Below are 16,844 nucleotides of genomic sequence, written 5' to 3' on the forward strand. Positions count from 1 at the left end.
GGGGGGGGGCGGGCATTCCTCCCATCCGGGGAGTTTGAGGGGGCCCCCCTCTACGGGGTTCGGGGCAGTGCCCAAGGAATTTTTTTTTTGGACCCTATATTAGGTTGGGTAGACCTACCTATGGTTTTGTGCATGATTTTTGCACATGGTTTTTGGACACAATGGTTTTCGGTCCATGGTATTGGATGCTTCAACATGTATAAATATGTATTGTAACATTGAAAGGAATATAATGAAAAATCAAGCTGGTAGTCCCAGTTTTGGGATCCATGGAAAAATCTTTGTGTATAAGTGTTTTACGTGTTATGCTCTCGCATTGTTTATTTTCTGTGTTTTAGAATTTGTATGCACATAATTTCTACACGGGGTTAAAACCTACATTTAGTATCAGAGTTTTTTTTGGCTTCAAGGGGACGCCATTGTTGCTGAGGGGTTTTGCTCAGGCCTAGGGTAGACCCTGTTCAGTGGGAGATCTATGGGATCGATTCTGGTGGTGAAAGAAGATGGCGAGCAGTGGAAAGATAGAGATCGAGAAATTTAATGCAGAATTTTGAGTTGTGGAAACTCAAGATGGAGGATCTGTTGGTGGATAAAGATCGGTGGATCATGGTAGATCCGGGTACTAAACCAACATGAGTGTCTGATGAAGAATGGAAGAAGTTGGATCAGAAGGCAAAGAGCACAATATGATTGTGTGTCTCAGATTCAGTATTGCTAAATGTATCAGGGGAAGCTACAGTGAAGGCTTTGTGGGACAAGTTAGGGACTTTGTACCAATCTAAGTCTCTGGTGAATAAACTGTTCCTACGGAAAAAGCTGTATAACCTGAGGATGAAAGATGGAGACTCGGTGACAAAGCATCTAAATGCATTTAATACTATGGTAAGTCAGTTATTTTTTGTTGATATTAAAATTTCAGATGAAGATAAGTGTATCAATTTGTTGTATTCTCTACCAGATTCATGGGACAGTCTGGTTATTGTAATAGGTAGCAATACAACTGCCTTGCAGTTTGATGAAATAGTCTCATCCTTGCTGACGGAGGAGATGAGATGGAAAAATATGGAGAGCGAGAATGGTGATGCCTTGTCTGCACAAGGATGGTCACAGAACAGAAACAAAAATAAGTCATCGAGTGGGAGATCTAAATCGAGAGGGAGATCTAAATATCCAGGAAAACTTGTAAAGGTGGTTTGCTGGAAATGTGGAAAGGAAGGGCACTACAAAAGGGACTGTAAATCTAAAGCTCCTGACAAAGGAAAGGGATCTGATGATGCTCCTTCTCCAAAGGCAAAAACCACCTCAGACGAAGGTGTGGATGTGTACTTGGCTTCTTCAAGTACACATGTATATCATGAAGCATGGTTGATTGACTCGGGTGCATCCTTTCACTTCACTCCCCATAGAGAGTGGTTCTGCGAGTATAAGAAATATGATGGTGGTGATGTCTTCTTAGGGGATGATAGGAAGGCTAGAATCGTTGGTCGCGGAAAAGTAAAGTTGAAGTTGCAAGGTGGAAGGGTTAGAACACTTTCGGGTGTTCTGCATATTCCTTCATTGGCCAGAAATCTAATTTATGTAAGCAAGCTGTATGATGCAGGTGTAAGAATTGTGTTCGAGAAGGATACCTAAAAGATGTTTCGGGGAGCACTAGTATTGATACAGGGAGTTTGGATTGGAACTCTATACAAGCTGTAAGGTAGCACTGTTGTTGATGGGTGCAACAGTTTTGTGGTTCCTCAAAGTGGAGCAGAAAATCTAGTGGTATCTGGAGAGAAGACCATGTTGTGGCATCAAAGGCTTGGACATATTAGAGAGAAGGGACTTCGAATACTTCATGGTAAAGGTATGGTAGAAGGTATGAGCAATATCTCTCTAGATTTTGATTTCTATGAAAATTGTGTATATGGGAAGCAGAATCGGGTGAGTTTCCCCTCTGGTGGTAAGAGGGCGAAACAAATATTTGAGCTTGTTCACAGTGATGTGTTTGGACCTGTGAAGGTTCCATCACTGGGTAAGTCTGTGTACTTTCTACCATTTATAGATGACTTCTCAAGGAATACATTGATATATTTCCTTAAGAAGAAATCTGAAGTATTTGACAGGTTTAAAGAATTTAAGGCTCTAGTGGAAAACCAGACAAAGAAGAAGATAAAGGTGTTGAGGTCAGATAACGGTGGAGAGTTTTGCAGCAAGGAATTTGAAGAATTTTGTAAGAAGTGTGGTATAACACGGCAGAAGACTACCCGTGAACAAGACGTTGATGGAAAGGGCAAGAAGCATGCTCAGTGGTGTCGGGTTAGGACAGGAATTCTGCACAGAGGCGGTGGAGATAGCATGTTACCTGGTCAACAGATCACCTTCATCAGCATTGGAGGATAAAACTCCACAAGAGGTATGGACTGGTAAGAAACCCTCTCTTTCACATCTGAGGGTATTTGGATGTGATGCATATGTACATGTTTCAAAGGAGAAAAGAACCAAGTTGGATAGTAAATCTAAAAAGTGCATGTCTATTGGGTATAAAGATGGTTTAAAGGGTTATAAGCTTTGGAACCTAGTAACAAGCAAGGTTGTGTACAACCGAGATGTGGTGTTTAGAGAGGTGAAAGATGTTATTAAACATGAAGTCCCATCAAAGGAACCTGAGAAGATAGAGTTTGAGCTAAAGGAGGAAGAATCAGACTCTACAGCAGAGGAGGAATCAGAAGATGAAGAGCCATAAACTCCGGGTGTGAGAAGATCAGTTCGAGAAAGAAGGCAGCCAGAAAGGTATAGTCCATCTACTTTCTGTTCAAATTTTGCTTTATCTATTAATGATGATGATCACAGAACTTTGAAGGAAGCAGTAGATTCAGAGGATGGAAAACTCTGGAAAGAGGCCATGGTTGATAAAATGGCATCTTTGCACAAAAATGAAGCTTGGGATCTAGTGGAGTTGTCTACTGGAAGGAAAACCATTGGCAGCAAATGGGTGTTCAAGAAGAAGACAAATGCAGAAGGAAAGGTGGAGAAATACAAAGCTCGTTTGGTAGCAAAAGGTTATTCCCACGTGTCGGGAATTGATTTTGGTGATATTTCTTCTCCTCTTGCCAAGGTAGCTTATATTAGATTACTTTTATCTGTTGCTGCTGCTTTTGATTTTGAGGTAGAATAGATGGATGTGAAGACAACATTTCTTCACGGGGATCTGGAAGAGGAGATCTACATGAAGCAACTAGAAGGCTTTGTGATGAAGGGTAAAAAAGAACTAGTATGCAAGTTAAAGAAGTCTTTGTATGGGTTAAAACAGTCACCAAGGATGTGGTATCAGAAATTTGATACATTTATACAGGGACTTGGCTTCACCAAAAGCAAAGCAGATCACTGTGTGTATTTTAAATTAATTGGTGACCGTGTTATTTATCTGGTCTTGTATGTGGATGATATGTTGCTAGTTGAAAATGACAAAGAAATTATCCAGGATTTGAAGACCCAATTGTCCTCCAAATTCGACATGAAAGATCTTGGTGCTACAAACTATATTTTGGGCATGGAAATTAAAAGAGATTAGGCAAAGAGGAAGCTCTAGTTAAACCAGAGGAAGTATGTCGAGACAATACTGCAGAGGTTTAATATGCAGGATAGTAAACTGGTGAAGGTTCCTATTCCTGTAGGTGTGAAGTTATCTGTTAAACAGTGTCCCAAGACACAAGAAGAGGAAGAGGACATGTCCCATGTTCCATATGCAAGTGCAGTGGGTAGCCTAATGTATGCAATGGTATGTACTAGGCCAGACATTGCACATGCAGTGGGAGTATTGAGTAGGTTTATGTCAAAACCAAGAAAGGAGCATTGGACAGTAGTGAAGCGGGTTTTCAAGTATTTATGTGGCACTAGTGATTATGATTTGTGCTACCAAGGAAGACCAGGATTGGACAGAGTGTTGGATATTCGTGGCTTTGTTGATGTAGACTGGGCTGGAGATCTGGATTAGAGAATATCTACAAGTGGGTATGTTTTTAACCTATTTAGAGGTGCAGTCAGTTGGATGAGTAAGAAACAATTTGTAGTGGCACTATCAACTACAAACGCAGAATACATGGTAGCCACTCATGCAAGCAAGGAATCAGTTTGGTTGCAGAGATTGTGTTCAAGTATGGGGTTAGTACATGGAGATATAAGGATAGACTGTGACAGCCAAAGTGCAATTTTCTTGGCAAAGAACCCTGCTTACCATTCAAAGACAAAGCACATTGATGTTCAGTATCACTTTGTGAGGGATATGATAGAAGACAAAAAGGTGTTGCTGGTAAAGGTGGACATTTTAAAGAATACTGCAGATGCATTAACAAAATATGTGAGCTCTGAGAAGTTCTCTTGGTGTAGAGAAACAATGGGCATTGCAGGGCTGGATAAATGACTAAGCTCTCTTGTGGCCCCCTGTGGAAAGAAAACAACAAGTGGGAGAATGTTGGGTTGTGTTATATTCTTTCCACGATTAGCCCACATAGTGAACCGGGGGGGGCGGAGCCCCCCCTTCATTGCACCAATTGCACAACGAGGGGGTCATAGTGGGGGCAGCAGCCTGTTGGGTCCCTATAATACTAGTGATTACCCCATTACTATTGTAGTTATACCCCTTATTTATATTGTTGTGCCCCCATTGCCCCCATATTGTTATTAATGTGCCCATAGAATCCCTCTATTGTTATTTTTGTGGCTTTATATTATTATTGTTAGGTCGGCTGGATTATATTGTGACTCCTTAGACTCCTATATATAGAAAGGAGGTTTTGTCTTTTGAATCATCCAAGAATTGTTCATTTATGTAATGTAAAGGAGGTTGCCCCCTCGAAGAGGTTGAATTCTAAGGCGTTGATCTATCTTTTCTATCTTTTCTTGAGCTGGTTTCATAACATTTTGGTATCAGAGCTTTGGATTCTAGGGTTTCGCTGCTCCAAACATGTCATCGTTGCATTTTCGCTATAACTTTTTTTCTGTGACGTTTCAGAAGTCGCAAAAAAAACCCATTTGAGAAGAAATCGCGCTGAACCTTGGGTCCGAATTTCAGAGCTTTTAGCGCTATATTTTCGGCGATATGATCTGAGGAAGTTGGTCTTTTTGCAGACTCCTGAATTACACTCAAAACAGGTGACCTGGGGAAAATCGTCATAACTTTCTTTCTGAGCATCGGATTGAAATTTCGTAAGAAGGTACAGAAAGAGGACGGACTGTAGTGTTCTTTTATATATTTTTTAGAGTCAAAGGTTGAAACAGTGACACGTGGCACTTCATACAAGTTTTCTCTACTGAACTAGTCTATAATCAGGTCACTGCGGGAGATTGTGAATAACTCTTTCTTGGAGAATCCAATTTGGATCTGACTAGTGGCATTAGAAATAGGACATAGAAGGCTACTATAGGTCACAATTTCAGAACTGGATGATTCGAAATTACAGAGATACATCAGATTCAATATCAGGCTTCTACAAAGAAAAAAAAGGTGTGTAGTTTTTTTTTTTTTAATTTTTGCATAAGCTTGGTTTGAAGGAATTCAAAGGGCATAGTAAAGCATTATTATCAGTAACTGATTCCCCGAGGAAAGAAAATGCAAACACCTAGTAAGGAACTTGAAAGCTCTAGCATGACTCATGAAGAAGAGGAAGAAATGCTACATGATATATCAAAATTACAAGAACAACTGCAACAAATGTCACGCTCACAAAAGCTAACAGATGCTAAGATAAATGGCGTGGAATCTAAGATAAAAGGCATGGAAGCTAAGATGGATGATCTGAAGGCAGATTTGAGGACAAATTTGAAGACAGACATGGAAGATTTGAAGACAGATTTGACAAATTTTCTACAAGAAATACTTACTAATGGTAAAAAGGTTGTAAAGGAAACTCATGATGTGAACAAAAGAAATGTTAATCATGATTCCATAGACTCTAATGTTGGATCGAAGACCCACCATATTCCAAAAATCGATATGAGGAAGTTTGATGGCAAGGATCCCGCCACATGGATATTGCAGATGGAGCAGTTCTTCGATCTCAGTAATGTGCAAAACACACAAAAGGTACGTATGGCAACTTTATATTTGGAACCAAATCAGTTTGTATGGTATCAATGGCTTTGCTCTCGTAAACAATTTATCACTTGGGCAATTTTTACGGAAGAATTGATAGCACATTATGAGGATACAAAAAGCAACACTTTTTTTAGCCAATTGATAAGTCTCAAACAAAAGGGTTCAATAATGGAGCACATTGAGGAGTTCCAAAAATTGAACATAAGGGTAAAAGATATTCCAGAGGAGCATAGGATTGATGTGTTCATAGGGTCTTTAAAGGATAATATCCAACATGATGTTCGACTTTGGGAACCTGATTCATTAGAGAAGGCATTCAGGTTAGCAAGAAAAATGGAAAGCAAAATTATGGCAACCAGGAAGCATACCACTCACAACTATAAAGACGGAAGTGCAGTTGCCCCTAGCCTTCCACAACCTATAAGGTTGACACCACAACAATTGGAAGAAAAAAGAGCAAAAAGGCTTTGTTATAGTTGTGATAGCAAATACACTAAAGGTCATAAGTGTGCTGAGAAGAAACTATTCTACATAGATTGTGAAGAGGAAGAAGAAAAGGAGCAAGAAAGGTCAAAAGAACAGGATATGCTCCAGGAACAAAGCCTAGATGAAGAACAAATAAATCCGACCATATCTTGTAATGCATTGGCGGGAATTACCACTCCTCAAACCATCTGTTAGCACTTGAAATTTCACCTCAGGCTGAAAAGGCAAATCTCAAAGCTACATCAAACCATTCAGCCTCGTAGCTAGCCCTACGGGGCAGGAGAAGGCTCTCTCCGGTCAATCTCGGTAGATTTTCAATAGGATGAGATGACCAACACGGTAACACTGATATTAGGCTAGTAAACTGATTTGAAGGTTGATTTGGGGGTGTTTGGGTTTTTTGGTGGCAAATTGAGGAACTGCAATTTAGGGTGCGGAGGATTTGACACAGTTTCTGCAGGGGGGTCTTTGGGGCAAGGTAGGAGCTTGTGTAGATGTCTTTAGCTGAAGTGGGTGATCAGGAAGAAAGATAAGAAGGCTAAAGAGAGCAAACAATGGATTTGAATTCTCTTTAGACAGTGGAAAACAAAGAAATTAAACAAATTTGAAAGCAGAGCATGGCAAGCATGAATTCTAACTTTATCACTTCATTTGTTTAATATGCAGCAGTATAGAAAGGAAATGAATCACACAACAAAGCTTACAATAACATGAAGAGACACACCATCAACACAATGAGTCCACAAGAATCCCAAAGATGTCTGCAAAACCCTGGTCTTCCTTAGCCAAAAATTGAAGAGATACAAGTGAATAATACAATGATAGTTCCTCCCTCAAGAGTCCAACCATGAAAATGAGCATGAAAGTACATAATATAGATGATCTAACCTCTTTCCCTGCCTCCATGGGTCGAGCTCACTATCCTAGGAGCTGTTTGAACAACTTCTAAACTAAGCACTACAAAATAGGCAGTCAAAACAACTTGCCTCTATAAACTTGGAAACCAATTCATACAGTCAATTTTACCCTTTTACATGAGAGAAACTTCTAGAAGAGTAAAACAAGAGTAAAAGTATCCAAAAAGTGCCACAAGTACAGTCAAGAGGACCACCATCGACCTCAGCAAGTCAAACTGGAGCTAAACTGCAAATTCTGGGCTGAACTGGTCAAATCTGGCACAAATTCCTCAACGGGTCGCGCACTTTGGAGCCCTGTTTGGAGGCCTTCCCGGTGTTAGAATGAGGTGCAGGATAGCTCGTTGGAAAGGTCTCTAAGTCTAATTTCCAACCCAACTGGAATTTTTGGATTTGGAGGTCATTTTCCTAGTCAAAAGTCAATTCTCCCAAGACTACTTCTGCAACTCAAAAAAGGGGCAGAAAGTCAAAATTTGGCTGTATTTTGACCTTTTGGAGGCCCAAAACTCCATGAAAACTCAAGGTAATGCATGGGCATATGTAACTTTGCATGACAAATCCATCAATGCTGAGTTTTTGCAAAACGGAGCTACGATGACAAAGGGTCTCACCGGGGGTGAGACCCGTTGAGAGGCCAAAACCTGTAAATTGCCCAAAAATGCCAAAAATGAGCCAAAACTTCCAAAAAAATTTGTGCTTGGTGCTGTGAAGAGGCTAGTGAGTGTCATGATGAGTGAGAGAAGCCTCGGCCAAGATGCGGAGTGGGTTGGCCTTCTTCTTCCTCCTAAGAGCCTCGGTCAATCTTCTTTGGAACACTTTCATCTTTGCTTTACAAACGTGCATCCTAGCCCAATAGTGATTTTTCATGTTTCTCAGCAGTCTTTTCTCTTGGTTGGCCTTAGCCAACAGCCTCTCTAAGTGTGCATTGACCTGGATGAGCATAGACTCACGATCAGCAGGCAAAGGATCACCGGGCCTCCTACGGTTCAAGACTCGGTCGCTACGAATCCTCCATAGCTCATCAAGGACTTTCTCATATCTCCCCAACATTTGGAATCCCTGTAGCCTGTGCAATCACCTCAGGTGTCAAAGTGAAATCCACCCCGGCAAGGTTGACATGTCCTTCATGCAAGTGCAAGACAAAGAGGCGGGCCAACTCTCGGTGGTGTTGAATCCGAGAGATCCTCTCACAAAACTCATAACAGGACATGTACTGAAAGCAAGAAACTGCCAAAGGACAAGCTTGTAGACCTGCCAAAGAAGTAGGCTCCTCTCTCCTGTGATGGCCACCTTTTCTACCTCTATGTGGCCTCCTCTGTACCTGAACCTCTGAAGATGATGAATGGTCATCACTCTGCTCATATGTTTCAGTGTCTGACATGTTTGAGGAGCCATTTAAAATTTCATCCACTTGCACAATTCAACTTTTGCACACGAGAGCCATCAATCATGACAAACCACCAACTGAAGTGTAGAAGGCCTACCTCAAACAAATTTGATGATTTGGAGGAAGATTGAGCAAGTTTGTGGTCACTTGGCAGCTCACTGGCAAGTTTTTGTGGAGAAATCCTCAACGGGTCGCGCCCCTCCCAACGGGTCGCGCACGTTGATTTTTTACACTGCAGGAGGGCTCTCAACGGGTCGCGCACCTCCCAACGGGTCGCGCTTTTGCAGGAGGCTTTTGGAGGCCTTCCCGGTGTCAGAATTGGGCACACAATAGCTCGTTGGAAAGGTCTTTGAGTCTACTTTCCAACCCAAGTGGAATTTTTCAATTTGGAGTTGATTTGACCTGTCAAAAATCAAATCTCCCAAGACTGGTCAAAAAGTGTCAAATGAGGCTGCCTGAAAGAAGAGTGTTGTTGCAGTCAACTTTTGAATGCCTTCCTCAACCCAAAATTGAGCTCATGATAGCTCATTGGAAATATCTTTGTGTCTAGTTATCATTTTACCCATCAAGAAAATAATTTGGCCAACCCAGCTAGGAGAAAACTTGATTTTCCCAAGGTCACTTTAGAGGTGTCTTTGATTCTCCTGAGGCAACGGAATTCTTGACATTTGTCTCAAACCATGACACCTGTGTAAAAAGTGAAGGAGATTTTTCTTCCTTGGCATGTTTTGGACAATAACCTCTCTCAGTTTTCCAAAATTCATCTTTGATTGCTCAGAAACATCATTTGAGTGAAACTTGTCCCGATGTGTGAAACAAGGAATTTTGTCGAAATGGAGCGAAATGAAGGGGATAGGGGACTTCTAAATTCTTGGGGAAATTTTGGGGAGTAGGGAGGGATGTTAGGAAGAAGGGGAAAGTGAAATCTCAGAGATTGAGTGAGGGGAAGGGGTCCAAAAGAGCAAAACACAGGCCCAACCTAGAAAATTGCCAAGTTGTAGCTAGAAACTAGGGTTTGTGGAAAAATGAGGAATTTGGCGGATCTAAGGGATGGGAAGTGTTTTATAAGGTACTTTAAGGATAGGGGAAGGTGTATGAACATCAGGATATGAGTTTTTCTGATTATTTGGCCGCCCAAGAGAAATTGGCTTCAAAACCCTAGGAGAGGGAAATGACCTTGCCAAGGCACAACTGAAGCATGAAAAAGGTGTAAAATGACTCATTCGACACTGACATGATAATGACAACCCTATGAATAATGATAGGCTCAGCTGAATGATGACATGGACTGACATTTGGGCAAACCCTAGGCCTAATGCCTAGTGACCAAATTTTGCTTGAAGACTCACTGAAATGACAAAATTTGACCTTGACACTCTGAGACCACTTTGTAAGAGCATATTTGATCACTGTAGGAAGGCTGGAAAGACTGACACTAACACCATCAAGATAGAAGGACAAATCAAGAAGAAAAAGGTAATAATGTTGATTGATTCAGGAAGCACGCACAATTTTATTCATTGTAGGGTAGCAAAAGAATTGAATTGCTTCCTATATCCAGCACCAGAGTGTCAAGTGATGATTGCAAATGGAGGAACAATAAATTCCTCTGGAAAGTGCCATAATATCAAGCTATCCATGGGAGAATATGTATTGACTAGCCCAATGCTTTCCATTCCAATGGGAGGTGCTGATGTTGTACTAGGAGTCCAATGGCTACAATCCTTGGGTACAATAGCTTTTAATTTTCAAGAACTTTTCATCAAATTTTCTACAAAAGGAAAGGAAGTTGAATTAAGGGGTATTGCAGGGAAACCAGGAAAGATAATCAGCTCTAATGGTATGACAAAGCTTCTAAAAAAGGAGCAAAGGGGTGTAATTGCACAATTATGTTCGCTAGATGTTTCCACATTAGAATCATCTATTTCTCCAGATCTCCAAAAAGTCCTGGACAATCATTCCAAGGTATTTGAGACTCCCAAAGGTCTCCCACCTATGCGTGATCATGATCATGCTATTCATCTGATTCCAGGAAGTGTTCCTCCAAACATCAGGCCGTACAGATATCCCTATGTCCAAAAAAGTGAAATTGAACGTATGGTTGCAGAAATGCTAGAGGCTGGTATAATTCAACCGAGTCAAAGTTCTTTCTCTGCTCCAGTAGTATTGGTGCACAAGAAGGATGGATCATGGCGCATGTGTCCGGATTATAGGGAGCTCAACAAGCTCACTATTAAAGATAAGTTCCCCATTCCTGTCATTGATGAATTACTGGATGAATTGCATGGATCAATTTACTTCACCAAGTTGGATCTTCGTTCAGGATATCATCAAATCAGAATGAAGATTGAAGACATTCCAAAAACGGCATTTAGAACTCATGAGGGTCATTATGAATTTTTGGTCATGCCTTTTGGCCTTACCAATGCACCTTCAACATTTCAAGGTTTGATGAATTCAATTTTCAAACCATTCCTTAGAAAATTTGTGTTAGTATTTTTTGATGATATACTAATCTACAGCAAGTCTTGGAAGGATCATGTTGAACATGTTGACAGGGTGCTACAACTATTGGAGGAGAAACAATTATATGCAAAAGATCCAAATGTTTCTTTGGAGTCCAGGAGGTGGAATATTTGGGTCATATTGTATCTCATGAAGGAGTTAAGGTAGACCCTAGCAAAATTAAAGCCATTAAGGAATGGAAAATCCCCACATCCATAAAGCATCTGCGAGGATTTCTTGGGTTGACAGGGTATTATCGCAAGTTTGTTAAGAATTATGGGAGAATAGCAGCACCTCTAACAACATTATTGAAGAAAGATGCATTTTCATGGACTCCGGAAGCAACAAAGGCCTTTGAACATCTTAAAGAGGCAATGTGCCAAGCACCGGTCTTAGCTACACCGGACTTCACAAAAACCTTTATTGTGGAATGTGATGCTTCAGGAAATGGAATTGGTGCTGTTCTAATGCAAGATGAAAGACCCATTGCTTTTGAAAGTCGTCCAATCAAGGGAAAGTTTTTAAGCAAAGCTATTTATGAGAAGGAAATGTTGGCAATACTCCATGCACTTAAGAAATGGCGACCCTACCTAATGGGAAGACACTTCAAGGTAAAAACGGATCATGATAGCCTTAAATACTTTTTAGAACAAAGATTATCCTCTGAAGAGCAACAAAAGTGGGTCACAAAGATGTTGGGTTATGACTTTGAAATCATCTACAAAAAAGGGAAGCAAAATGTGGTGGCAGATGCACTCTCAAGAAAGGATGAGGATGTGGAAGCATTGTTGTGCGCCATTTCTATTATCCAACCAGATTGGATAAATGAAGCAAGGGAGGAATGGAAGAATGACGAAGAAGTGTGGGCACTTATTCGAAAGCTACAACAAGATTCCAGTACGTCTGATACATTTAGCTGGAAAAATGATTCGTTATGGTACAAAGATCGCTTATACCTCTGTAAGAATTCCCAGCTAAAACAAAAGATTCTTATGGAATTGCACACTTCTCCCTTAGGAGGGCACTCAGGATTTTTAAAAACTTACCACAGGGTTAAGAAGGAATTTTTTTGGGATGGCCTTAAATCAGATATTCAAAAGTTTGTGGCAGAATGTTTGGTTTGCCAACAAAATAAAGTTGAAACAATTAAGACACCGGGTCTATTACAACCTTTATCCATTCCAAGCCAACGTTGGGAGGAGGTTTCAATGGATTTTATCACAGGTTTACCCAAGTCTGAGGGAAAGAGTGTCATCATGGTGGTAGTTGACAGACTTACCAAGTATGCACACTTTTGTGCATTATCACATCCATTTAAAGCCAGTACAGTTTCTACTGCATTTATGGAAACAATTCAAAAGCTACATGGAAACCCAAAGATTATTGTAAGTGACAGAGATCCCATTTTCACTGGAAATTTTTGGACAGAATTATTTTCTTGTCTTGGTACTCAGTTAGCTCATAGCTCATCTTATCATCCTCAATCTGATGGGCAAACTGAGATAGTAAAAAAATGTTTGGAAGGATATCTTCGTTGCTTTGTATCTGATAAACAGACACAATGGGTCAAATGGTTGCCTCTGGCTGAATGGTGGTATAACACTTCCTTTCATACAACAACAAAAATGACCCCATTTATGGCACTTTATGGGTATCAACCACCATCCATCACATCATATTTAAGAGAAAATTCTAAGGTTCAGGCAGTGGAACATCACATCGAACATCAACAACAAGTCCTCCAACTCTTAAAGGATAACCTCGTGTTGGCACAGAATAGAATGAAACAACAGGCAGATCAACATCGCAGTGAAAGAAGTTTTGATGTAGGTGATTGGGTATTCCTACGGCTACAACCATATAAGAAAATGTCCCTCAAGCAAGCTAAGAAGGATAATAAATTATCACCAAAGTATTATGGTCCGTACAAGGTGTTGCAAAAGATTGGTACTATGGCATACAAATTGGAGCTTCCTGCAGCTTCTCGATTGCACCCAGTTTTCCATGTTTCATGCTTAAAGAAGGTTATAGGCGACAAGCTCCCAGTTCAAACAATATTGCCAGAACTTGACGAGGAAGGAAAAATTATATTGGAACCGGAAGCAGTTATAGAAACAAGAACTCGACAGCTACGAAATCGATCAATTTCAGAGTACCTTATCAAGTGGAAGAACTTATCCGCTGAAGATTCCACATGGGAGGATGAGAATTTTATGCAGAAATATCCAGAACTACTCAAGCGTTGAGGACAACACTTTTTTGAAGGAGAAGGGCATGTTGGGTCCCTATAATACTAGTGATTACCCCATTACTATTGTAGTTATACCCCTTATTTATATTGTTGTGCCCCCATTGCCCCCATATTGTTATTAATGTGCCCATAGAATCCCTCTATTGTTATTTTTGTGGCTTTATATTATTATTGTTAGGTCGGCTGGATTATATTGTGACTCCTTAGACTCCTATATATAGAAAGGAGGTTTTGTCTTTTGAATCATCCAAGAATTGTTCATTTATGTAATGTAAAGGAGGTTGCCCCCTCGAAGAGGTTGAATTCTAAGGCGTTGATCTATCTTTTCTATCTTTTCTTGAGCTGGTTTCATAACACAGCCCCCCATGTCCGGGAAGTTTGAGGGGGGCAAGTAGCACCCCTCTATGGGATCTGAGGCAGTGCCCTGAGAAAAAAAAGATTGGACCCTATATTAGGTTGGGTGGACCTACCTATGGTTTTGTGCATGATTTTCGCACATGGTTTTTGGACGCGATGGTTTTCGATCCATGGTATTGGATGCTTCGACATGTATAAATATGTATTGTAACATTGAAAAGAATATAAAGAAAAATCAAGTTGGTAGTCTCGGTTTTGGGATCCACGAGAAAATATTTGTGTATATGTGTTTTATGTGTTATGCTCTCGTATTGTTTATTTTTTGTGTTTTAGAATTCGTCTGCAAGTAATTTTTGTACGGGGTTAAAACCTACACTTGTGCCTTTCTCCGACGGACCACCATTTTCAGAATAAATATTGATGAAATCCTGACATTTCATCGAGAACTTCTTTTCAGGCCCCTATGCTTCTATGGGTCCTCTAGATCCAAGCCCTCTTCTTTCACCATTGTCAGCGGTAGCGCGGCTTGGCGTACCAAATTGGATTTCTTGAGTTGCTCAAAGGACCTTACCAGGGTTAAAGTATCGAGTGACACTATGTCTTCGACCCCATGGATAATTCTCTAGTGCTTAGGTTTTCTAGGGCCCAACTGATGTAATCAAATATTTAGTGGAGCTATGGAGGCACAACTTGACAAAAGGAAAAGCTGCCCAACACCAAAAAAGGGGCCCGTGAAAGAGCTCTCCTTGCTCACAACCCACAGTGCCTCATGAGGCCAGGGTATCTTTGGAAGAACCAATGCCCAAGAGGACCCCTCTAGCAAGCCCACCATAGAGAAATCCAGACAACCCATCAGGGAAAGGCCCTCCAATTTGAAATAAGACAGAGCCGAAGAAGAAACAGCAAAGAAGTCCACCGAAGAAGAAGAAACCAACCACGTGTCAACTGATAAGTGCAAGGAGGATGAAATTTATGCTCATTGATTGGCCACCATGAACAGTTTTTGCATAGCCAAAGCTCGTAGAGAGAACGCCTTCGGCATAATTAATATTATTATCATTATTTATTGATATAGTTATGTTCATAAAAAACTTGCAAGAAACAAAGTATAGATATAACAAAGAAATATTATGTCACAAGAAAACATTAAGCACGACTTTGAAAGAATGTGTATTTTTCATGAAGCATTCACTACTATGATAAGTTTATTAATTTCCACAGTCCATCTTATTATACCCGCCGCTAACGTATTCAGTTTTTCATTGACTTGCTATTAGTTTTTTTTTTTACTAAAAAAAAATTAAATCTATCCAAAGTTTAATATTATGAAATTAAATTTATTATTTTTAAATAAAATTTATTGCTATTTATCTCAAATATGATTGGTTAAAATGTCTCCCCTCTTATTGTGTAATGATGACAAGAATTGACTTTTGTGTACTCTATTATTAATTACTATGTACTATATCACTAATTACTATGTACAATAAATATAAATGATTTGAAAAATAGCATTATATATTAATTACTATGTACCATAAACACAAATGGTTTGTAATTAAATTCAAAAATTTCATTTTCTCATGGTGTAAAGTATTCACTAGACAATTTTTATGGGTTTTATTTTTTAATTTACGAAAAAAAATTAAAAACTATAAATTTGAAAAAAAATGTAAAATTAACGTGTACAATTTGCACAGCTCTCATTATATCAATCTATACTCTAATGACATGACACGTCTACTATAATATGAGCATTATATAGAAAAATTCAATATTAAATAAATAATTATTAACTTGTTATCATTTTTTTCAATATATATATATAACCTTTATCTACCAAAAAAATGTTTAATTATATTAAAATAATTAATAAAAAAGGGTTAAACAAATATTCATATATTTCTTTTTACAATTTTATTATTGTTTGGAGTACATACAACACATCATGCCATTAAAATATTTTATTAAACTAAGCGACAGGGAACGCTAACTATGCGGCCTTGTTTTGATCTCATAAAGGTATATTGATCATTTTACTTACTCTTCCAAGTCGACTAGTGCACACATATTATATTATAAAAGTTTACACACTTCTTACACTTTATTTTTATTTTTATAAATGAAAAATGCAAAAGCCAAAATGTATAATAGTTATCATGTTAACAATTTTTTATCATTTTATATATCATTCCATATTCTAATATCTAAATTCAACTTCATACTTAACATTTACCATAATATAAATATTGTTTTTTATTTATAAATTATCAATTTAATTTCTTAATATTAATTTAATTTAAGTTACAAGAATAAACCTCTCTTCAATAAATAAAAAGTAACTATGTACTATTAATATAAATTATGACAGAGGTCACTATCCTTGGAACATGAATTCCTCTTCCCTATCAATTTGGTGTTGGGAAAACTTTCCAATTTTTTGTGTTCTATGATTTTGATTTCCATGAATAAGGCTATTTTCAAGAATGAAATTCCATCTCCTCAAAAAGTTTCCTATAAATCTATCTTCTTTCTTCTTGAAGCCATTATAGCTTGGGGTTATAATCCGAATAAAATTGGGGCTTTAAACCAACAAGAGTGTATTTGGATCAAATCCATTCAACATCCTTCTCTCGTGGTTAAACCTCAACTTTGTCCTAATGTCATTAAGACGCCTTGCATAATATTGAATCAATAGGAATTTAAGAAGTGGAGACAAAGGGAAGCTTCCTTTTCTTTATTCTTTGACGGGGCATCTCTTATGAATCCTGAGGAGGCTGGAGCGGGGGGGTCATCTTTGGCCCCGATGAAAAACTAGTTTCACAATTATCATGGGGTTTTGGGACAACAACAAACAATCATGTTGAA

This window comes from Pinus tabuliformis, chromosome 4_1 (genome assembly GCF_031772625.1).
Source record: "Pinus tabuliformis cultivar Carrire ecotype Pingquan chromosome 4_1, CPIR1, whole genome shotgun sequence".
Classification (NCBI taxonomy): Eukaryota; Viridiplantae; Streptophyta; class Pinopsida; order Pinales; family Pinaceae; genus Pinus; species Pinus tabuliformis.